Here is a 22,370-nt window from a genome sequence, read left to right as displayed (position 1 = left end):
AACCGGACACAGATGCGAACAGCTGCAGGAAGTGACCGCAGAGCCAAGCTGGAAGGGAGGAGACTCGGTGGGGGGGGAAAAACTACCCCGCCACGTCTCTCCCAGAGCGCATGAGTCTTCCAGGCGCCGCCGAATCGCCTTTCTCCCGGCGGGCTTTCCCCGGGCCGGAGAGCCTCCGGACGCGCTGAACTACAATTCCCAGGGTGCCCAGAGATTTCCAGGACCGAAGCCCAGTATTTTATATGCAATGGAAGGGAAATGGGAAGGGAGGGAAAGAGAAATGGGAAGGGTAGGGAAAGAGAAAGGAAAGGGAAAGAGAAATGGGAAGGGAAGGGAAAGAGAAAGAGAAATGGGAAGGGAAGGGAAAGAGAAATGGGAAGAGAAGAGAAAGAGAAATGGGAAGGGACGAGAAAGAGAAAGGGAAGGGAAAGAGAAATGGGAAGGGAAAGAGAAATGGGAAGGGAAGGGAAAGAGAAAGAGAAATGGGAAGGGAAGGGAAAGAGAAATGGGAAGGGAAGAGAAAGGAAAGGAAAGGAGAAATGGGAAGGGAGGGAAAGAGAAAGGGAAGGGAAAGAGAAATGGGAAGGGAAAGAGAAAGAGAAATGGGAAGGGAGGGAAAGAGAAAGGGAAGGGAAAGAGAAATGGGAAGGGAGGGAAAGAGAAAATGGGAAGGGAAGGGAAAGAGAAATGGGAAGGAAAGAGAAAGGAAAGGAAAGGAGAAATGGGAAGGGAGGGAAAGAGAAAGGGAAAGAGAAAGAGAAACGGGAAGGGAAGGGAAAGAGAAATGAGAAGGGAAGGGAAATGGAATGGAATGGAATTCTTTATTGGCCAAGTGTGATTGGACACACAAGGAATTTGTCTCTGGTGCATAAACTCAGTGTACATACAAGCAATAAGTGATTATTTGGGAAGTCCTAGTGGAGGTGGAGAAACCGCTGCAAGTTTGCCTCAATTTGCAGACCCAGTTAGGAGTTACCTGCTTCTCGCTTGCTGCTTGGTTCAGTTTAAGCCACAGTTGTTGCGCTGAGCAACTGCTGGATCTGGCCGATGCTAAATCCTAAGCCGTGATGTACAAAACAGAGCGAATGGGTTGGCACAGCGCGCCAACCCATATCAAAGTGATGGCGGTATGTAATTAAGCACAGCGCGTGCCCCTAATTTCTTGTTGAAGAGTTTGCAAATGATTGCTCCCCCCTAGTAAAGTAACAGAGTATAGTCACTTAGCTGCCGAAGGAATAAGACTGTTTATGCTGGCACGTAATTCTATAACTGGAGTAGTTCTTTAAAGAAAGATCAGAGTTGAGCAGGGCCATTTAGACTTTTGAATTCCATCTCCCTCCTGTTTTTATGCAGTGATACAAGCAAAACATCCACCTGCCAAATAACCCAGGTTTATCACATGTAGGCTGCAAAAATCTAGATGGTCACTAGATGGCACTGAATTTTCAGACTCTCTACTGTCATCCAAGGTTGTTTGCCCTTGGATGGAAGGAAGTTTACAGTCCAGACAATGGATAAACCCAGGAGATCAGGATTGAAGACCCCTGTCTTCCCATTAATACTAATTAAAAGTGGATGCTTTTTCTGCATTACATCATAACCTTATATAGTTAGCATATTGTCTGTCTGTCTGTCTCTCTCTCTGTCCCGCCCTCCCTTTTTCTCTCTAAAGCAGGGGTGTCAAACTGGCGGCCTGCGGGCTAGATGCGTCACATGCAGGCCACACCCACCCCAGCTCTGCAAATGGGGCAAAACGTCGCAAAACGTCACATGACAATGTGACACGGGGAGTTTGACTGTGAGCTAAACCATGATATATAGCTTAATGGAATTACACCTAACAACCATGATTCGCTAAAGAAGGCTTAGCACGATGTTTAAACGCAAACTAGTTTATTGAGCAATAGTTTACCGATAACATGAATTGGCTTTATGAATCTAATCATTGCCTGCAGCACAATTAGATTATTCCTTTTCTATATATCATGTACTATCACAACGCTATTTTTTTCGCCAATAATCTTCCAGTTGCTTCGCATTAAGCATTCTCAAAGTAAAAATGAGACTACAGTTGTTGTTTTTTTAAAAAAAAAATCCGTTCAATTGTGTCCAGTTTTTGGAGACCACCTGGACATGTCCCTGCAGTTTTCTTGGCTGGGTTTTTCAGAAGTGGTTTTACATTTCCTCCTTCCTAAGGATGAGAGAAAGCGACTGGCCGAAGGTCATCCACATGGCTTTGTAGCCAAGTTTGGGTCTAGAATTCCCAGGCTGCCAAAGCTAAGAGCAGCAGCAGATGGCAGCCAAGGATACAAACCATGCTATTCTGGTGGTACATTGGTTAGAATGCAGTACTGCAGGCTAGTACATCTGCTGACTGCCGGCTGCCAGCAGTTTGTAAGTTAGTCCCCCCGGCTCAATATTGACATAGCCTTCCATTCTCCGGAGATCAGTAAAATGAGGACTTAGATTTTGGGGGCAATATACTGACAACTGTAAAACTCTTACGGTATTTTTCGGAGTATAAGACGCACCTTTTTCTCCCCAAAAAGAGGGTGAAAATCTGGGTGCGCCTTATACACTGAATACAGCATTTTGGCCTCCCGAAGCCCCGCCCCCTTCACAAAAATGGACGTGCATAGGCTTTGGGAGGCTTGCAAAGTGCTCCTGGGAGCTGAGGAGGGCAAAAATGAGCAAAAAATGGGCCGTTTTTGCCCCCCCCCTCCCAGCCCCCAGGAGCATTTTGCAGGCCTCTCAAACTGCATGCCCCATTTTTCACAAAAAATGAGACATGCAGGAGGTTTGGGAGGTCTGCAGAGTGCAAAACCCCCTTTTTAAAATGTATCTCTTCAAAATCTTGGTGCGTCTTATACTCCGGTGCGTCTTATAGTCCCAAAAATACAGTAGACAGGGCTGTAAAGCATTGTGAAGTTATAGAAGTCTAAGGGCTATTGCAATTCCTCCCTTCTAGTGGGCTTCTAGATTTTTGCAGCCCAGATCTCATTTTGCGTCAAGAGACCAAGCATCTGTAAAACTAAAAAGGTAAAAGATTTCCTCTGTCCAGTCAGGTCCGATTCTAGAGGGCGGCGCTTATCTCGGCTTCTTAGCCGAGGGAGCCTGCATTGTCCGAAGACACTTCCGTGATCACGTGGCCAGCATAACCATACTCCCAAGCTATACAGAACACTGTTACCTTCCCATCGAACTGGTACCTATTTATTGACTCGTATTTGTATGCTTTCGAGCTGCTAAGTGAGCAGGAGCTGGGGCAAATAATGTGAGCTCACTCCGTGGCATGGTGCTCAGCTCTTGAACCCGGGCTGCCAGTTGACAAGCTCAGCGCCTTTAACTGCTGAGTAATCGCAGCCCCTCGCCCCCTTGTAAAAATGCATATGGTAATTCAAATATTTACATGAAGTAACCATTTTACAGTGGTTACAGACATGGAAAATATTGAAACTTGTTCTTATTTCTACATATCACATTAATAGTAATCATCCAGGAACAAAAAGCATATGTCAAGATGCAGCAGCTTTGCTGTCAGTTGTTGTGTTACTACACCCAAGTGATGTATTATGATTTAGTCTTTCTTCTGAAATGAATACACAGTTGAAGCTAAAATTCTTTTTAAAGAAGCCTGATGTGAATTAGAATATTCTATTGCAGAGGGACCAGTGATGTTTATTAAAATATACTAAAATATCCTCCTCCTCCTCTTTTAACTGAATGCCATCACTCTGCTAAACAAATAATTCCCTCAACGCTGTCAAACTATTCACTAAGTCTGCATTACTATTCATCTTCTCATCGTTCCTATCACCCATCTCCTCCCACTTATGACTGTATGACTGTAACTTTGTTGCTTGTATCCTTACGATTTATATTGATTCTTTCCTAGTATGGCTTGATAGCTTATTTGTACCCTATGACTATCATTATGTGTTGTGTCTTAGGATTCATGACGAATGTATCTTGTCTTTTATGTACACTGAGAGCATATGCACCAAAGACAAATTCCTTGTGTGTCCAATCACACTTGGCCAACAAAGAATTCTATTCTGTTCTATTCTAACGACACCATAATCACTGAATGGAGCTGGGTGTTTACTGGCTGGATGCCCTTCCCTGTCGCCAATGCGGAGTTATATTCAGCAGATATATTCTCAGTGTTCCCAGAGAGAGAAATATCTGCCTCTACCTAGAATCAAACTCACAGCCTCCTGATTGTGAGGTGAGAGTTCCGCCTCCAGGCCATTGCAGCACATTAAAACATACTAAATGCAAACAAAAATAGTCTTAATCTTTAAGATTTCAACAAGACAAGTGAAGTAGGTTTTGACCCCGTTTTATGACCTTTCTTGCCACAGTTTGAAGTGAATCGCTGCAGTTAAGTTAGCAACACAGTTGTTAAGTGATTCTGACTCCCCCATGGACTTTCACAAAAGGTTATCACAGGAACCCCTTTATATGTACTCTTTTTATGTGTTTATTGGTTATTTGAATGGTTATTTGCTTATTTATATCCATTTATTTGTGCCATTTTTTCATGTGTTTTCATACTTGTTTCCTTGTACTTGTTGACAAATAAATAAATAAAAGTAACTAAGAGGAATATATGTATGTTCCATATGCAACAGATCATATTAATTATCCTATTAATTAATTATTCAAATTCAGCCCAAAAGGTTGCAGTGAAAAGGTAAATGGAAAGCACGTGAATTAATATTTCATTTCCTTAATTGCATCTCCAACAGGAAGGCAAATGCAATCAACTCTTATTCAATATTCACTGAGACATGAAATACACAAAGCACTGTTGTTCCTGCTATCTGTTGGAGCTACTCTCCCAGCTTAGGAGTCCCAGCCCCAAGGGCTCCTGCTACCACTGGTGTCGTTTTTGCCTTTACTTTCCACATCCCCTCTAGTACCTCCTTCAGGCCACGATACTTTTCCAGCATTTCATATTCCTTCTTCTTCAAGCTATTGCTGTCATTTGGTACCACTGTATCTATCACCATCGTGTCTTCTGGTTCTTGACTTCTACTATAAGGTCTTGTTGATTGAGCTTGACTCAGCCTTCCATGCTTCTGAGGTTGATAAAAGGAGGAACCAGATTATTGGGGGCAATATGCTGTCTCTGTAAACTGCTTAGAGAGGGCAATATGAAGCGGTATCAGAGGTGGGTTCTTACCGGTTCGCACCAGTTCGGTAGAACCAGTTCGTCAAATCTACCAAACCAGTTAGAAGAGGTTCCACTGGTGGACCTGGAAGTAAGTTCCAGAAAGCCTGCCCGACCCTGTCGCTCGCTCGCTCATCCCCGCCCGTCAGGAAGCCGCTAAATCACTCGCTCCCCCTGCCTGTCTGCACTATCCTAGCCCCACTCACCGCTCACTGATTGGCTGGCTTACCAATTGCCCCGCCTGCCTCTAAGAACCCTATCTAAACCCACTTATCTTTTTTCCAGCTTGGCTCTCTATTGTTGCCTGCCAACTCCAAGGAGGTAAGTAAGCTGCAACTAAGCGTGGGGCAGGAGTGAGGTAGCGGCAGGCCATCTGGAGTGGCCTGCTGGGGCCCTGCACTATAAGCGAGTCCAGTGACCTTTTGCAGCCTTGCAAGGATCCCGGGCTCGCTTATGGCTCAGGGCCGCATAGCTGCCAGAAAGCATGGGCGCAGGGATGGCAGTGGGAGCTTACGTGGCGCGGTCGGTGTCTGACAAGTTCGGGGACCTCGCAAGGCCTTTGCAAAGTCCCCGGACTTGCTTAAGATGCCTGGCCGCCAGAAAGCACGGGTGCGGGGGTGGGGACGGCGGCAGAAGTTTATACGGCGCGGCCAGTCTCCTAGGACCTCCTAGGTGCTGGCCGCACCATGCAAACTACCATCCGTTTCCCTGTGCTCAGAAAAGCAACTCCGGGAAGGTGCTTTGGTGGCGGCAGGCGTTCTAGAACCTGCCTGCTAGCAAAGGACTTTCCCGGGCTTCCTTTTCTGAGCACAGGGTGACGGACGGTAGTTTGTAATGAGGTTGTAATGAGGGGTCCTGGGTGTTCTCTGAGCTTGGTGGTTTTCTTGCAGACGTTTCATTACCAAACTAGGTGGTATCATCAGTGCTAGAAGGGAGTGGGGTTGGGGAAGGAGGAGAAAGATAGGACAAAAAAGAGAAAGAGAGGGAGAAAGAGGAGGTGGAGGATAGTGGGATTCTTGCTGCTTTCTGAGCTTGGTGGTTTTCTTACAGACATTTTATTACCAAACTAGGTAACATCATCAGTGCTAGAAGGGAGTGGGGTTGGGGGGAAGGAGGAGAAAGATAGAGGGATAAAAAGGAGAAAGAGAGGGAGAAAGAGGAGATGGAGGATAGTGGGATACTTGCTGCTTTCTGAACTTGGTGGTTTTCTTACAGACATTTCATGATCCAGTTAGATATCTCACACCAATGACCATAAAACATCTGCAAGCAAACCATCGAGACCACAGAGCATTTATTTCTTCATTTATTAAATTTATATGCCTTCTGCCTCGTGGTCATCACAAACTCCTCATCAGGACCATCCACAATGACCGGCCTCAGAACTACATCTCCACAATCTCAAATTTTATTTATTGTGTATAGAATATTTTTAATGGGGGAGGAGGAGCCAATGTCACAATGATACAGACATGCGGTCTCGATACACCGAGACCGCAGCCAATACTTTTGCCGCTGGGTGGTCCAATCGGACCTAAACCATCCCGTAGAGTCAGTGAACAGGAAGAATACGTCTTGCTGATCTCAGGGACAATGCAAAGTCCCTGATCGATCCAAGAGAAGTTCTTCAAGCCAGCAACAAAAAGTCCAGCCACCAGGCTGATGAAGTCGGGGCGGTTCCAAAATGGAAGGATACGGAAAGAGAAAGTGTTTCCAGCTGGTGAGGAATTTTTACCATTTCAAAAGAGACTGCCTATAAAAAACTTAGTTAATTTAAATTTGAGAGCAGAAGAAATAAGTGGTGGAATTAAGCTTTGAATGGTTTTGGACAGTGGGTTATCTTACTTTTTAAATGTTATTTTCATGGATGGAATTTATGCAAGCCTTTTAAAACGAATGGATTAAGTTTTCTTCTTTTTTTTTCATTATTATTTTTTGCAACTATGGACTAAAATTCTCCTTCTTCATTACTGCATGTATTTTTCCCTTTTTCTTCTCATTTTCATTCAAGAATTTGATTGTTTTAAACTTGGAATAAAAAAGATACAAAAAGCAACAAAGAAAATTGTAACAACAGAGGGAAAGACAACACTGCTACTCGGAGGCTGGAGGTTTGTGTATTGGAAACAAAACACTTTTACTTTCCTCACTGATTATTCTGGCTTGGCACTTCAAAGTTTCACTGTTTTGTCTATAGAGAGTGATAAGAAGAAAAGCATACAGATGTTCCTTTGAAGTATATCTTTAACCAGAGAAAAGTGAAAATAAGACCTTATTGTGAATTTATGCTTAATCTTGTAAAAACCTTCCAAGTCAGAGCAGCAGTGTTTGTCAGCTGGAGATAATGGCACAATCTCAACAGCAGAAAGAAACTTTAAGTTTGCAAAAGATATTGTTAGAAATTCAGAAATTACAAAACAGATTTGAGAGGACAGGGAAGTTGGAAAATCAAGAGCATCTAATAGTAAAATATGATGAAGACGTTGGAGATGTTTATCAAGTGGAAAAAGTGGAGGTTAGCGTCCTAAAAACCAAAGAGAAAAATGACCACCAAGAAATTAAATCTGCTGATATCTATGGCGATTGGTTTCTGTCTGGAAATGGAAAGAGTGGAATACAGAAAGAAGAATTAAATGGAGGGGAACTCTATCCCAGATGGCAAGGTACAGAAGAAGAAAAAATAAAAGAATTAGTGGATTTAAAGAGAAATTTTGTTAGCAACATCATTGAAAACACCACTGACAATTAAAGATAAGCTGATTAAGGAAACAGAAGGAGGGCATCGAAATTACATGAGAGACTTAATAAGCAATGAGTTGCAAAGAGGAGTCCATACAAATTTGATTAAGGAGATGATTAGAGGACTGATATCACAAATGGCAGAAGACATGAGATTGTTTTGCTACTGGAAAGATACAGGTTGATAGATAAAAGTGTATAATCTAAAACTAGTTAAACTTAGTGAAATTTAGTGAAAATAGATATAGTTAAATAAATAATTGATAATGATAATAATGTATACATATGTATTGCTATGATAAGTAACAATTGGATATGAATATTGAATGGTACCTATGAAAGGAAGATTAGAAATTTTTTTGGTTATATATAAAGGTTAATAAAAAAGAACTAAGTTAAATTCCCTCCCCATCCCACTAACCTGCTTTCCAGCTCCGTTCTCCTGTTCAGGGCAACAAAAGAAGATCAGCTAGGAGGCAGCAGGGGCGAGGCCAGCCTATTTGCCAGTTCTCCGAACTACTCAAAATTTCCGCTACCCGTTCTCCAGAACCTGTCAGAACTGGCTGAATACCACCTCTGGCCATTAGGCTTTAAATAAATTTGTGGAAAATAACTTTGATACTGCTTGCACATTAAATAATATTCACATTATTATACAGAACAGCTGCAGTAGAATTTCTATAATTAAAATGGATCACTCTGAATGAGAGCTGGTCTGGTCTAGTGGTTAAGTGGCTGGACTAACATTGGGGAATGCTTTAGGCACAGGAGCCAATTGGATGGTTTTAGGCTGGTCGCTTTCTCTCAGCTGCAAGGAGGTAGTGACAAAATACTTCCGACACTGCTGCCTGCCTGGATAACTGCATGGCCTTGCCCCTGTAGTCTCCAGGAATCAAGTATGACTCAAAGGCAAAACAGAAACCTCTTACTGATAAATGAGGTAGACTAACGATAACTTTCACGTGATGCCTTAGAAGCATTTGGCTGGCCAGTTCCCATCTTCCCTGTTTAATGAGTCATGACCATGTAGCAACAGCCATATTAGTCCCAATCTAGTCCAATTATTTCTAAACTTAATTGCAAATCTTTGTTCTAAGCCCTAAGCTAACTATTCCAAAAACTGCCTTTTTCCAAAATGACCCTTGTTAATTATTAGAGTTAGGCAGTATAATTCCTACTTAACTCCTTGCAAAGCATACATTAGAAAAGGCTTTCTATTCTATATTATTACTGTATATAGATTAATTACTATAAAATATTAATAATCTATAGTGTTCCAATATCTAAGGGACTGCCACAAAGGAGAGGGGGTCAAGCTATTCTCCAAAGGACCTAAAGGCAGAACAAGAAGCAATGGACGGAAACTAATCAAGAAGAGAAGCAACCTAGAAGTAAGAAGAACTTTCCTGACAAAATAATTAATCAATGGAATGACTTGCCTCCAGAAGTTGTGGGTACTCCAACACAGGAAGCTTTTAAGAAGAGATTGGAAACATAGAAGGTAGAATAATAAAGTGGGAAGGGACTGTTTTGTTATTATTCTGTAAGCTGTTTCAAATAGAAACATGTATACACCTTTTAGTAAAGATGAAGTCGTCTTTCAAATTTAGCCTTCCCTTTGTAGGAGGTTAGCACCCACCCCTCTCCTAGAAGAATGAAGTATCCTAGGAAATATTAAAAAGGCAGAATATTATATTTCCCTGGATGTGGAAAGGGAGAAACATGTTTTTAAAGACAAAGTAGCTCCCTGCATCTTCCTGCCCCTAACCTACTTTGTCAATGGACCATTAAGGCCTGAGCCAGAACCACATGGCACCTGGGAAGATTACATCAGCCGGCAAGACAAAGAAGCTTGGGTCTCAGGTCAGCCTACAAAGTTAGCTAAGACACACACACGCGCGCATGCACGCCCCTGGGAGTCTGACAACCAATCAGAATACATTTCTTGTACAGGGACAGGAACAGGAAGTGGGGCCCAGGAGAGGGTATAAAACTCAGGGACTCACAGCATCTCACCCCCCCCCTTTTTTTTTCCTTCACCCAACATCTTGAAGCATGTGATCCCTTCTGCTCAGGAACTCAAGCCATATGATTCTGCTCAGCTCAAGCCATGCGACCCTGTCCATCATTAAACCATCTTTCCAAGCAGCCTTCATGTTTCCAGTGTCTTTTTCCCCACTTGGAACTGAACCCACACCCTATTTTGTTTTTAAAGTAGCTTAAACTAATGTTTTAATATTGTTACACTTCACTTAGATGGCATTTCAGTGGAAATGCAATGTAAAAACATTACCAAGCATAGATTTTTAAAGGGGATATCAAGATGCGTTCATAAATGGAAAAATGCCATTGGCTTCCAACATTTAATTAACAAATCATATTGCTGCTTTTATTCCTTTTGAATGTGCACATATAAATTACTATATTTAGCCAGTTGATAAAATTCATTCAATCCTTTTAGTAGCTGCATCCAGCATGATGCCATGTTCATAATTTCTGACAAAATAGTCCAATTATTCCAAGTTCTATAATAAATACCTGTTTTCCAGAATTTTGGACTTTCCAGAATTAGGTACTCATTTGTACACTGAATAGTAACCATTATACATTCTAGCTGACAATATCAATCATCAAGTCATGACTAATTGCAAATGACTGCATCTCTGCCCTTCCAAAACATGGCTCCACCAAGCACCCCTCAAAAATCCTTAAGGAATCACAGGGAGTAACCCATGATTCAGTGCAGGATGACTAACTATATCGTTTTTATATTTGTGTGCTACAAAAGCCGGCTGTACACATTCTTGGCACCTGTGATAAGAGGAAATGTGTTAAGAACAATACTTAGGGACTCCTTCCTCTCAAGGTGTGGGGGGCCAACTTTCACTCAGCAGAAAATTTCACCAACCGTTGCTTTCACCCAGCAGCACTCACAAATACACACACATTACCACACATTTCCATGCTAACCAACTGCTCTATTTAACAGCCCAGCCAAGGGATCTCCAAGACTCCCACCCACACTGACAGAGCAAACCATGAGAATATAAAATGAGAGCAAACCCCGCTTCCTACTAGCACTGGTATTACCTAGTTTGGGTAATGAAATGTCAACCAAGCTCAAAGTACCAAGGACTCCACATTTCAACCCTTGAACTAAACATTTTTCTCCATGCATTTGATTACACACCATGAAGTGAGACACTTAGTCAACATACTGATATACAGCCAGTTTCCTGCGGTCCTGAAGGTGAGTTTTGGATCTATCTCCCTTATGTATGAAACTGACTGGGTGACTTTGGGCCAGTCACTCTGTCTCTTAGCCAGACCCACCTCACAGGGTGGCGGTTGTGTGGGAAAGACCCAGGAGTGTCGGGTTTCCACATCAAGATCAAAAAGCCACATTCCAAGTTGGTCTGTTCTGTGATTGTAGCTTTGGGAATCTGTTAATTCCTGGCATATGGCTTAGCGCTCCATGCTATTCCCTATAGCAGTGATGGGGAGCCTTTTCGGCACTGAGTGCCCAAACCGGAATATGCGTGCATGCATGTGCGTGCGTTGGACTGCCAGAAATCTGAACACCAGCTGGCTGGCCTGCACATGCCTGTTTTTTGGCTGTTTGGCGGACGTTTTCAGGTCTGGTTTTTTGGCCTGATTTCGGGCCAAGAAACAGCCTGAAAACAGCCAAAAACTGGCCCGGAAAACAGTCCAAAAAACTGGCCGGGAAAATGGTCCAAAAAACAGTCTGGGTTTTTTGGCCATTTTTCAGGCCATTTTCTGGTGCTCCGCTGCCCACGAAGACCAGCTGGCGGGCGTGCATGTGCGCATCAGAAACCGGCTCTGCGTGCCACCTCTGGCACACGTGCCATACATTCGCCATCAAGGCCCTATAGTGTCTTGTTCAATACAGGTCATCCTCGATTTCCAACAGTTCACTTACTGACCATTCAAAGTTACAACGGCACTGAAAAGAGTGAACTATGACCATTTTCAACAGTGACCACCTTTTTAGCATCCCCATGATCAAAATTCAGATGCTTGGCAACAGGTTCCTGTACTTACGACCCTTGCAAGCAAAAGTCAATGGGGAAGCCAGATTCACTTAACAACTGGGTGACTAACTTATCAACTGCAGTGATTCACTTAACAACTGGGGCAAAACTCATTTAACAAATGTCTCAGAAATATTGGGCTCTATTGTGATCGTAAGTCGAGGACTACCAGTATACCATAGTTAAGCAAAGGAAGACTTATTACAATGTGTGGGTTAGATTCTCCCCCCCAGCCCCCCTCTCCCGACCCCATCGCTCTGCCCATCCCACACCTCTCAAAACACCGCGCTTGCGTCACTGAGGGACGCATGCGCTTTGGAAACCGATCGGTGCCCGTGATCGGATTACTCTCTCTTCTCCCCCCCCCCCGCACCTCCCAACTCCCTGCGCGCGGCCTCCCCCTTTCTTCCCAACGGCCGTTTCTTGGGTCTGCATCCGGGGTCGCCTCCTTTTCGCTTCCTGTTCGGAGTGGGGAGGGGAGGGGCGTAGGTGTGTGTTTTTGTTTGTTTGTAGGGTGGAGCGAAGGCGGAAGGAAGGCAAGAAGGAAAAAGGGGAGGGCGGGAAGGAAAAGAAAGGGAAGGAAGGGGGGGGAAAGCTCCAATGGGAAAGCGAGCCCCCGGCGCTGGTGCGCGTGCGCGTGGCCCCGTCCGCTGAAAGGAGAGCGGGAGCGCGCCCGCGGCTCTGTCAAACACCCAGGGCGGCGTGAGGGAGCGCGCGCGCCCGCCGGCCCGCCCCCCACGGACCCGCTGGAACCTTCGGAGGAGCGGGCGACCACGGGCGGCGGCGTCTGAGGGAAGCGTAGCCCCCAGGACGCCTGGGCTCCGGTCCACGGGAGGCCGGCCAAGGTGAGTAAGCCGGGGAAGGGATGATGGTCCTCAGCAGGGGAACCGAGACGGAGGGCGGGTTGGCGGGAGGAGGCGTCCGCAGTGGCTGAAAGGGGGCTTCGTAGGCTGCCGGGTCTCCCCTTCTTCGGCTCGCTTAGCCCGGAGGGGTTGGGCGGGGAGAGGGCGAGAGGAATCCCGGGCGGGGGCAGCAGGCAGGGAGACCCCCGGTGGGTCGCCTCCTCGCCCCGGCTAAGCTCCAGCCTTCCTCGCTTAATTCACCATAAAACGAGCTCGGAGCTTCGCCCTCCTCTTCTCGCTTCATCTTACTGTCCTCCTTTCGCACCTGCTGAAATAAGGAAAGCTATTTTCAGCCTTTAAATAAAAAAAATCCCGTACGGGCCCATGGAGTTGCAAGTAGTCCTCGACTTACAACACCGCATTCAGTAACAGTAATAGAGTTGGAAGGGACCTTGGAGGTCATCTAGTCCAACATTCAGTGACCTGTCGAAGTTACAGCTGCACTGGGGAGGGGGAGTGACTTATCACCGTGTTTCACACTTATGACCATTGCCGCATTCCCCAGGGTTACACAATTTACGTTCGGAGGCTTGGCAGCGGACTCACATTTATGACGGCAGTGTCCCCCAGGGGTTTGTGGGACCCCCTTTTGCGACCTTCTGACAAGCAAAGTCAATGGGGAATCCGGATTCACTTAACAGCCACGTTGCTGGTTTAAGTACTGCAGTGATTCTCTTGACAAATGTGGTGAGAAAGGTTTGCAAAATGGGGAAGAACTCAGAATTTCTCAGCCACATACATTTGGGGCTCAGGTATGGGCGTAAGTTGAGGACTATCTTGACATAGCTGTGGTTGGGGAAATCTCATCCGCACCCCACACGTGAACTGTTGTCCCCAGCTCATCCTTTGTATATTTTATCACGTTTTCATTCCATCCTGATTTCAAGATGCTTGAGGTCTTCTTGCTGGCATTCTTGCAATATTTCCCTGAAATAAAGCTTCCCCGTGTACTTGTTTGAAAAGGTCTGTAAAAAGGAGCTAAGCTGAGGCTTTCCAAACTTTGTGATACACTACTGTGTCTCCCGAAAACAGCAAACAAGTTTGTCTGACACTCCTATGAATATTAATGATTTTATTGACTTGATGTTCAGCAAGAAGCAAACATGCCATTTACTTTTAGGAGTGGCTTTGTTTATTGTGTTTCAGTCAATTTGTATGGCTGTCCATCTCACGACCGCAACTCTGGCCGGCTAATCTAAAATTAAAATTCAATAGAAAAAGAACAATAACAATAAATACACAAAGAGTGGTAGCTGAGGGGAACAACAGTCAGTATAATAGCATCCATCTCACAGACCTCTTATACTTCAATAAAAATAGATACAGCGGTGCAACTTTCTAAAGTAAAAAGAATAAAAATACTGAACTTCATTATCACATTTCTACAGCCACTGCAAAGAATATGGCACTACACTGTGCTGAAACTGTGCCAATATTTGTTAGAATACTTGGTTCCAATATTGCTGGCTGATGATCGTACACCATCAAAACCTGAAAATGTGTAAACATATGCTGAAATCAGGCTTTTGGCCATTTCATTTACATTAATAATCCCTGTCTGTGAAATACTTTAAAACTGTCATAACCCTTAATTTGAGAACTCTTGGGTTATCTATGTTTCTTGCAGCGGTCTAGTGGTTGTCTGGTTTTTGAAACCACCACAGATAATTCTGCATATCTAGTAATAATATCTATCAACAGATATTAATGCTGTTGGGTTTTCTTCTTCTTTTGCTTTCTTCCCATATCACTGTTTCCCCCCTTAATAATATTAGAGACAACTTCTATAGGAAAGCCAAAAAGGTGGTGGGAACTATAAGGTAAATGTTTATAATGCACTAAATGTTTTTCAGTCTTCCCTAAAATGATCCCTTCAAAATATGTTAATCTTCCAAGTCCCATAATACCTGAGTAATATGGCTGCAGCAGTGGTGGATTTCTATTTTTTTTTTACTACTGGTGCGCTCATGCGCACATGCAACACTTCTGTGCATGCGAAGAAACATCCAGGTGGGTGGGCAGAGCCTGCTGCCGCCGCCACTACCAGTTTGCCTGATCTGGGCCGAACTGGGAGCAACCCACCTCTGGGCTGCAGGCTCAGAATGATGGGAGTTGATCCAGTCACATCCAGAGTGTCACATTAGAGAAGACTGTCCTATTTGGAATCACAAAATGTCAGTGGAAGATTATGATTCAGGAAACATGTAGTAGTCAAATTATAGACACATTAACTCAAGAGCACAGCTTAGTTTTCTACAGGGCTAATACATGCTGTGGACATGCCTTCCTTTTGTTTATACCTCCATGCTCTTTTATAACAAGATTTTTGATGTTTATTTGTATTCTGCCTTTATTATTTTTACAAATAACTCAAGGTGGCAAACATATCCAACACACTTTCCTTCTCCTATTTTCCAATATGAATGTGTTTTCCTCCTCTCCAAATGTGATTTGGGGCAGCGAGGCTGTCAGTCCCTATTTTTTTACCTACCCTCTGCCATGTGATGGCTCCTTGTTTTCCTGTTTCCTGGATCTTCTTTTTCTATGGGCTGTTCCGCCCCAATCCTGTTTTTGTACCTTTCCCCCTTCTCTCAGGATTGTCATGTTTATATCCTTTAAACTCTTATCTTTCCTTTTTACAAAAGCAGTTGTAGATTAATAGAACCCCCTCCCCATTTATTTAACTATGTGGAATATTTACCTGGCTGCCTAGTTAATATAGTTGGGGAAAACAGTAAAAACTGGAACATTGCAAATATTGCTTATTTATAAGTACAATTTTCAATAACAGCAATCTGTCCCTTGCCATTTAGAGTGTGTTCCATTTGTGTAAACAAACCTGAGTAATCTCAGTCAGACTAGTAGGACAAAAATGTAGTTGATTACACCTTGCTCCTTTTATTATTGCAGCAGTCTGGAATTCATTCTTATGATTAACATAAGATGAGAGGAATATGGTTTCCACAAACAATGAGAGCTGCTTCTTATGTAAACATTGACTTGAAAAACACATTTAGAAAGGCTTTAAAAAGAAGATATCATGGTATCAAAGGCAAACCTTATCAATGAATGTATTTATAAATAGCTCAGAACCACATTCCTTCCCATTCTTAAATTACATCATTAAATATATCCATGCTACCTGAAAAAATAAATTGTACCTTTTTATTGTAAGAGCCATGGTGGTGCAGTATTACAAGCTAACTCTGCCCGCTGCCAGGAGTTTAATGTTCAAAGTTGACTCAGCCTTCTATCCTTCTGAGGTCTGTAAAATGAGGAGCTAGATTATTGGGGGCAATATGCTGACTTTGTAAACTGCTTAGAGAGGGCTGTAAACCACTATGAAGCGATATATAAGTCTAACTGCTATTGCTATTGTATAATGAATATTTAATATTGTCGCATAACTCAGAACCTGGCACTGGAGGAAAATCTCTTTACAGTTGTTTTATAGACTATTTTATATTTTACCAAGCATGATTTGTATGTAGATAGTACACTTTATCAGTCTATTGTATGCATATTTATTTTCTTCCTCAAGTGGAACACTTATAATCAAAATCTGACCCATTTAATACTGCTGTTGTTATCCATATAATACCAGGTACAAAATGCTGCATTCCCATAATATATAAAATGGTATTGTTTGGCTTAATTTTTTATATTAATTGTATATTAATTGTAGGTAACATTTTACTTAATAGAGCTAATTCATAGGTGTAAATATTTGATTAACTTCAGGTTGTCCTTGACTTACAATCAGTTGTTTTGTGACAGATCAAAATTATGACTCTTTCCCCCCACCCTAAGGTACTTATAACGTGGTTTTGGATTTCTGACTGCTGCTGCCCCATCGTCATGTGAATGCAATCCATGACATGGAAGCCAGCCTGCATTTACAGCTGTTAGCAGTGTGACAATGATTGACAATGTTTTTGCCAATAACTGATATTTATTTCTGCTTTTCAGCAAAAACTCCCCATAGTTAGCAGTGAGTTTACTTAATGACTACAGCGTTTGCTTAACAACCATGCTGATTCACTTAACAACTGCTGCAACAAAGTTGTAAAATTGGATCAGTCACTTAGGTAACCAGTTTTAGGACCATCACAAATTACAACCATAATGGGCAGGCTCTATTACTACTATAAATCAAGGACTGTATGTTGACAATGCAATAATGTTTTACCGATTTGCTTGGAATCAATATTCATGTGACCAGATCATAATTTCTCAGATCTTCCCAGGTCCTTTTTTAAACAGGGATGGAACACTGGTTACTCTCTGGTACTGAGCCTTGTTTGAGTACAAGTTGCACATGTTTTGTGTGATGCTAATGAGTTCACTGTTGAATTCTTTTAAAAACTCTTAGGTGGTTCAGGACTCTCTTATAGGTTGTTAAGGTTGATTGCCCCAAGTTCTAAAACCTAGACAGAATAATTTGGTACACTGAAAAAAAGAATTAATACTGTAATGAAATATATCAGGTTATCAGTTAAGAAAAACTGAGCACGTTATGATATTCTACAAAGATCTTTCTCTAGCAGTGTAAGTGAGAACTGCATGGTTTTCTTTATTATTTATTTCTTGAAACAAGGAAATTCCAGTGTTAAACTCTCATACTTATGTTTATTCTGGTGTGATAATACTCTGAAATGTTTAATATATACACTCTAAGTATAAGTTACATTTCCATCTTAATAAAATGTAGATTTTACACTTTTCTCATTGTGTTAAGGGATAATAAACCTATGTTTTATTGCATTGCCTTATTTGTACACAATATTTAGAATAATGCTGGATACCACATAGAAGTCTTTGAATTGTAACAGTAAACTTGGCCTTGACAATAAAGAAATTTGAGAAGGTTGGTGCAGAGACCAAAATAATATTGTAATGATTTGGTAATTCTATAGACATTTGTGCACAGGTCTGCCCTCCAACATTTCCAAACCATCTAAGATTTGTTTGGTTCCAACTTCATCAGTATTTCAGAAAGTTCTTAAAAATCTGAATGTTTCCAGTGGTCTGAAGGTTGGGCAAACCCCTCTGTGTAATTATAGTATTCTGTTAATATTATTTATTCTACATCATATCCTAAGTTCACTTCCCAGAATCACAGTTACAAAACGCTGCTACATAAATTGGTATAATAAATAAAACAAAACAAAGTATTGTTTCTTACATTTTTGAGGTTGGAAAAATTGTGAGCCTGGGGATTATCTTTGTTCCTTTTAGCAAATGTTAAGTTGCTTATTTTAAGAACAGCTGTCCTTTCATAAGAGGAACTAGAGTTCAGTAGGAGAAAAAATACAGAGTAACGAAGTAATATTACTGATTACAAGAAGATTGTGCAGAGGGAAAATTATCTGTTAACTTAATCTGAAGTAGAGTGATACAATTGACAGAATTACTGAATAACAGAGTTGGAAGGTACCTTAGAGGTTTTCTAGTCCAACCTCCTTAAGCAGGAGACTATGCAATTCTGGACAAATGGCTGTCCAATCTCTTTAAAAACTCCAGTGATGGAACATACACAATGTCTAGAGGCAAGTTGTTCAACTGATTGTTCTCACTGACAGGAAACGTCTCCTTAATTCTAGGTTGGATCTCTTTGATAAATTTCCATCCATTGCTTCTTGCCTTGTCTTCAGATGCTATGGTGAATAGATTGAACCCCTCCTCTCTGTAATAGGCTCTCAAATATTGGTTTTTTGTTGTTAGTTGCAAAGTCGTGTCCAACCCATTGCGACCCCATGGACAACATTCCTCCAGGCCTTCCTGTCCTCTACCATCCCCTGAAGTCCATTTAAGCTCACGCCGACTGCTTTGGTGACTCCATTCAGCCACCTCATTCTTTGTCATCCCATTCTTTTGCCCTCAATCGTTCCCAGTATTAGGCTCTTCTCCAGGGAGTCCTTCCTTCTCATTAGGTGGCCAAAGTATTTGAGTTTCATCTTCAGGATCCGGCCTTCTAAAGAGCAGTCAGGGTTGATCTCCTCTAGGACTGACCAGTTTGATCGCCTTGCAGTCCAAGGGACTTTGCAGGAGTTTTCTCCAGCACCATAGTTCAAAGGCATCAATTCTTTGGCACTCAGCCTTTCTTATGGTCCAACTTTCACAGCCATACTGGAGGAGCTTCCTGGAGGATGGCGGTCAGCCTCTGAGCTCCGTGTTTTTGCGGGGGCTCTTTTGACCTGGGCTGGGTGCTGCTGGCCCGTAGGTGAGCTGGAGGACCATAAATCTACACGGTGACCACCCTGGCTTACTTCTGGACCCTGGTGGTCCCCCAGGGCGGCCTGACGGCATGGAAAGGCGGAAGAAAGTAGATCGAGCTTGAAACCTGAAGTGAGCTGGGAATGGCGGTCGGCGTTTTGGCGTTTGGCGTTTGGGCGCGTCGGCTTATTCCTGGGGGGACTGTAGGCGCCGTCGGCTGCTGGAGCTGTCGCTTTGACTCTAATACTTCGATCTATTTGGCTGGCGTTTGCGGGCGTTTTTTACAAGCCACGACAGCCTGAGGCAAGACCAACGACGCCCTGAGCGGTTAGTGACGGGGGATACGATGGCGTCCCATATGAGAGAAGGTGGAGGGAGATGTTGGGGGCGGAGGCGGCCCGGAAGACCATCGGGGGGCTTTATACATCAAACCCCCGACCCGCTGGACCCGCCGGGAGCCCCGAGCCTTCTAGAAGCCCAGTGGACATCGTGGGAGGTTGGAGCTGGGCGCGAAACATCTATTACGAAACATTCTGAAATGGCGCGGAGGCGACGCTGGGGGTTGAAAGATGCATGGTGAGCCGCTGACGCCACCCCCTCCCCCATTAGGGCTTGTTCACCTGCCTTCGTATAGTCTCTGAGAATTTTTACCATCTGGGGGTTGGAAGAACTGCGGGGAATTATTTGAACTCCCCCCCCCTGTCGCTATGAATCATCTGCTCTCCCTCTTATGGACTTTAAAGAACTGCCTAACTTATGGACATTGAAGAACTGCCTAACCCCATTGTGGGCCTTATTTATTTTTAGCTACTTCTACCGATTTCTTTCTCCTTCTTTTCTCATTTTGTTATCTTAGCTGCCGTTCGTTATGATTTCTACGGGTAGACTTATTTAACATCTCAGCACCCAGAATCCTTCTGTAGCCCGGCGTATTTCTATCCACCATTTGTCATGTATGCGAGGTCTGACCTTATTTTATTGCGAGAATCCCCCCTCTCGCAGTTATGTCCTCCTGTCCTTTCTAGGACCCACCTCGAGGACGGGTTTATTAACCCAGAGAGGTGGAGGAAGCGCACATTGAGGGGTTTTTTAATAAATTCTTTTTTAAAAATTGTAAGGGGTTCTAGGGGTGGGGGGGGGAACCGGTTAGGAGGGATAGTAGAGCCAGGCACTTAGGTGTGGTCGAAGGAGGGGGGAGCGGAGTGGGGGAGGAGAGGGAAGACAGCATTCCTGTTCAGGGCTCCTTAATACCAACAGTCATGGGGAGGGGCAGGTGTGAGGACAACTTAAGAGCGCGTAGTCGGTTGGGAGACCGGGGCTTTTGGTCATTCCCGGTCGTTTGCACCAACCCCTGCATACTAGGTGGTCAGGACCCACAGACCCAAGGCCTGAGACTGCTGTTATGCAACGCGAGGTCCGTTGTCAATAAGGCCCCCCTCATCCACGATCTAATTTTGGAGGGGGAGCCGGACCTCGCCGGAATAACCGAGACCTGGTTGGGCCACGAGGGAGGTCTACCCCTTGTGGAAATGTGCCCACCAGGTTACCGAGCATTTCACCAGCCTCGGGCCCAGGGAAGGGGCGGTGGGGTAGCTGTGATTATCCGGGAAGACTTAGAGCCGAGAGAGTTCACTGTGCCGCAGACATCCGGGTGTGAGTCCCTCGTCGTGAGATGGGGCCCAGGGAGGCAGTTGGGCCTGCTGATAGTATACCTGGCTCCTCGCTATACGTCAGCGGCCCTGCCCGAACTCCTGGAGCTGATCTCATCGGTGGCGGTTGAGACCCCCAAACTTTTGGTGATGGGGGATTTTAACCTGCCGTCGATGGGAGAAGCGTCTGAGCGGGTGCGGGAGTTCATGGCTTCCATGACAGCCATGGACCTGACCCAGTTAATTCAGGGCCCTACTCACGAGGGAGGCCACACCCTGGACCTTGTTTTTGTCTCTGGCCAGTGGACGAGTGATCTGGGAATAGGGGTCCTAGACATTATTCCCCTGTCATGGTCGGATCACTCACTTCTCCGGCTGGACTTCCCTGGTGCTACCCCCCGCCGCGAGGAGGCGGAACTGGAAGGTATTAGATGGTTCCGCCCCAAGCGCCTGATGGAACCAGATAGGTTCCAGACGGAACTTGGGCCACCTCCTGTGGACCTGACCCGCCCCCGGGTGGAGGACCTGGTAGACGCATGGAATAGTGCTACTACCGGGGCCCTAGACCGGGTGGCGCCTTTGCGGCCTCTCCTGCGGCGACGAACCACCCTGGCACCTTGGTTTACCGAGGAGCTAAGGGTGATGAAACGCCACAAGAGACGCCTAGAGAGTCGTTGGAGATCCTCCCGTTCCGAATTTGACCGAGCACAGGTACGAGCATATTTGAAGACGTACCTTGTGGCATTAAGAGCGGCCAAACGTCAACATTGTGCCGCTCTTATTGCGTCTGCAGATAACCGCCCTGCTGCCCTGTTTCGGGTGACTCGTTCCCTCTTGTCTGAGAGACCACGGGAAGCCCCACTTCAGGGCAGAGCAGAGGAGTTTGGGAAATATCTACAGGACAAAGTCGCTCAAATCCGGACGGGATGGGCCCCTTTCAGTGGTCCAGTAGAGACGCCCGTGGCGAGTCTTGAGGGACCGCTTTGGGAGGAGTTTGACTCGGTTGCCATCGAGGATTTGGACAGGTTGCGTGGACGTCTGCGACCCACCACATGTTTATTGGACCCGTGTCCCTCCTGGCTTGTACTGGCATCCTGGGAGGTTACGCGCGACTGGCTCCTGGGCCTGGTGAACGCCTCGTTGGGTGAGGGGTCTCTACCGGCCGCCTTGAAAGAGGCGGTGGTGAGGCCCTTGCTCAAGAAGCCTTCCCTGGACCCAATGGACCTAGTCAATTATCGTCCAGTCTCCAACCTTCCTTTTTTAGCGAAGGTTGTAGAGAGTGTGGTGGTACAGCAGTTCCCTCGTCACCTGGAGGAAAATGATTATCTAGACCCGTGCCAGTCCGGCTTCCGACCCGGGCACAGCACGGAGACGGCCTTGGTCGCATTGGTGGATGATCTCTGGAGGGCCAGAGATAGGGGTTGTTCCTCTATCCTGGTCCTATTAGATCTCTCGGCGGCGTTCGATACCATCGACCATGGTATCCTGTTGCACCGGCTAGAGGGGTTGGGAGTCAGGGGCACCGTTTTACGGTGGTTTGGCTCCTACCTCTCTGATCGGACGCAACGTGTGTTGGCAGGGGAGCAGAGTTCGACCCGGAGGTCACTCACATGTGGAGTGCCACAGGGATCGGTGC

At 44.7% G+C, this 22,370-nt stretch overlaps 1 protein-coding gene across 2 annotated transcripts in view; it reads left to right on the top strand.

Moving 5' to 3' along the window:
• Positions 1 to 12,547: 12,547 nt before the first annotated feature.
• Positions 12,548 to 22,370, top strand: part of PIK3CA (phosphatidylinositol-4,5-bisphosphate 3-kinase catalytic subunit alpha) — a 43,043-nt gene continuing 33,220 nt past the window's right edge. Inside the window, exon 1 of one of the 2 annotated variants that reach the window (XM_081955567.1) lies at positions 12,548 to 12,812. The gene's annotated coding sequence lies outside the window, so the exon portion shown is untranslated. The remainder of the gene's footprint in view (positions 12,813 to 22,370) is intronic. The other variant, XM_081955566.1, reaches the window with a different exon arrangement.

The sequence above is a fragment of the Natrix helvetica genome, assembly GCF_964273705.1.
Source record: "Natrix helvetica genome assembly, chromosome: 5".
Lineage (NCBI taxonomy): Eukaryota > Metazoa > Chordata > Lepidosauria > Squamata > Natricidae > Natrix > Natrix helvetica.
The sequence above is the reverse complement of the archived record's forward strand: the minus strand, read 5'-3'. Positions and strand labels throughout refer to the sequence as shown.